At 40.6% G+C, this 2,894-nt stretch overlaps 1 long non-coding RNA gene across 1 annotated transcript; it reads left to right on the top strand.

Annotated features, from left to right (window-relative positions):
* Window positions 1-1,112: 1,112 nt before the first annotated feature.
* LOC115465352 lies at window positions 1,113-2,894 on the top strand. The gene is made up of 2 exons (XR_003941400.1): window positions 1,113-1,452; window positions 1,634-2,894. It is a non-coding gene; the product is annotated as an uncharacterized LOC115465352 (long non-coding RNA).

Genomic DNA, 2,894 nt, shown 5'->3' with positions numbered 1-2,894 from the left:
AACTCCAAAAGCTGCTTTATGCCACTTTTTGGATGTTCTTCTGTTTTGAAAATGAGCCCCATAATGTTTCTAATTTGCCAGACGTATGTGGATTTAGACATGAGCTTTTCTTTCATGCTTATTTGAGGGATTCATAAAAACAATTATGCTCTTGGCTTTTGGAGCTGCAAAGGTATCAGCTCCATGACTCGTCGAGCAATTCCTTATTATTATTTGTTACATTTGTATCCCACATTTTCCCACACATTTGCAGGCTCAATAAGGCTTACATAATACCGTGAAGGAATTAGCCAAGTCCGGTATGGGAATAGTACAAAATGTTATAGTGGGATAGGGAAGATAAGATTCAATCAAGTTGGGTTTGAGGTAAAAGGGTTTGTCAATGTTCAATACGATCTTTGATAGTGAAGTGTTACAGGGTTGAGTCAGCTAAGTTGGGTCATTTGGATATGCCTTTCTGAATAGGCGAGTCTTTAATAATTTTCTGAATTTTAGGTGATCATAAGTTGTTTTCACCACTTGTGGCAGTGCGTTCCACAGGCGCGTGCTTATGTAAGAGAAGTTGGACGCATGGGCTGTCTTGTATTTTAGTCCTTTGCAATTAGGGTAGTGGAGATTCAGATAAGACCGTGATGAACTGGTACTATTTCTGATTGGGAGATTGATTAGGTCAATCATGTAACCTGGGACTGCACCGTAGATAATCTTATGGACTAAGGTGCAGATTTTGAAAGAGATTCATCCCAACCCCAGGTTGAATACGCCACCCCCACCTCCAGGGATCCTTAAACCTGCAACATTCTGCAGCAGAGGCGGGCGGCTTCCTTTCTGAAGTCTACTAACTTCATGAGTACCAACTTCCACGTCTCTGTAAGCTAGAACTGCTGAGTCACCAAACATGGAGAAGAAAACTAGAACCACATCCGTGGAACTAATCCACAATCCACTCTGCCTGGTCTGTGCTCTCTCTTGATGTATAAAACTGCCCCCCCCCCCCAGTTCCAGAATTAGAATAGTGATGTTTCCCTCTCCATAGAACGCATAACACAGTCACAGTAAACAGGCAAAGAACACACAACACCCCAAAGTACAGCAATATATATATTTTTGTTTTTATTATACATTATTTTATTCTTATAAAAAAGTGCGAATAAAAAGGGACACTATAGGTTTTGTACATTGAATTCATTATAATCTTAAACGACCAACAAATGAGGATATACCAAAACATTACACCAGTGATGCAAGGAAGAACCTGGCTGCTTGGCCTCCGACATACTGAGTATGGTCAGGGGTAAAGGGGCAGTTCTGTAATCATACCGCATTAATGTGTAGTATACTAACACACGTGTATGTGTACACACCCTAAAAGTGCCACCAGGGCATCAAAGTGCTATTCTGCAAATGCCTGCTTAACTTACACAGCGTGTATTGGAAGGGGCGTATACAGTGGTGTGCTGAAGCCGGCTCACACCGGCTCGCATGAGCCGGTTGTTAATTTTTTAAACATCTTGCGAGCCGGTTGTTCAGCAAGGCGAGCCAGCTCCGGTAAATGAGGTAAGCATAGCAGGAGGGCGCCACAAGCCATGCTTACCCCGTTTACCTCACCTCCCACCACTGGGCATATAAAGAGCAGAGCATGGGCGAACTCCTAGTTATGCAATGGAATTTACAGAATACCATGTTCCATGCATCCCTGTTGCATTTAGACACCCATAATTGTGCCAGGTCTATGGCTGGCGTATCCACAAACATTAAATGACAGGGGCACCGATACTGAGAAAACTTGATTTTTGTGGTTTAGTTTAAAGAAAGACTCTTGGTTCAGTTGGGTTGATGGTACAATTTTTAAGACTGGCACTGTTTCTAAAGTGTTGGGCGTCCTTCTGGACTCTCCCTTGAATTCTGAAGCACAGGTTACCTCAGTGGTCTGGAAATCATTTTTTAAGTAAGACATTGCGATTACTCCACTCTTATTTTTATCAGCCTCATTTTAGGATATTAGTTCAATTTGTAGTTTGTCTATATTAGACTACTGTAATTCTTTATATGTTGGTTTATCTGTAAAACTTATGAAGAAACAGCTGTGAGATTGTTATACCAGAAGTTAACATTTGATCATGTAAATCCCTTGTTTTTGGAGTTACATTGACTTCCGGTGGAACTGCGGATTAAATTTAAGTTATTTAGCATTTAAAACTTTATATGGAAATGTGCCCGGTAATTTTCCATTTTTAATTAGATTGTTGGGTATCCACACTCGTAATTATAGAACAGGCTTGTACGGCGCATCCTCAGGGTTCCTAGTTGGAGATATCCATTTGTATAAATCACCCCCAAAGGGGACCAGATAGCTACAAAGTTGTTTTTTTGTCTTGTGACCTTCTAGTCTAACATTGAGATGCCTCGTTTTGCTCACTGGAATGAAAAGATGAAGGAAGAAGATAACTCGGTGTCGGTTATTTGATGCCAGGATACGCAAGAAACGTTTGTGTCTAAGAAAGCCAGAATGTTTGACCACAGTGTTCCCCCTGCAGAATGAGAGATGAAAGGTGATCACTAGGGATTTACATTAATTAGTGCATGCTAAATTAATTTAACACACATTAACTTATGAATTAACATATGTTGTCAATTAGCATATTCACATTTTTTAAATTAGAATGAATGTGTGAAATCAATCAAAAAAAAGTCCACAAATTGGGGGGAAAAGCCCAAATGAACATAAAAACAAAAATTTGTGCCCTCTGCCTATCCCTAATGATCACCACTTTCCTTATGTCATCTTCCCATAGCTGGGGGGTTTTCTGGCCCCTGTCAGTCTTTGACTTATTTTGTGACAAAATTCAGGGGTGGGGGGTGGTGGGAAACACAAGAAGACCAAGACAGCAAAT

Source organism: Microcaecilia unicolor, chromosome 3 (assembly GCF_901765095.1).
Source record: "Microcaecilia unicolor chromosome 3, aMicUni1.1, whole genome shotgun sequence".
Taxonomy (NCBI): Eukaryota; Metazoa; Chordata; class Amphibia; order Gymnophiona; family Siphonopidae; genus Microcaecilia; species Microcaecilia unicolor.
This window is presented reverse-complemented; position numbering and strand designations above follow the sequence as displayed.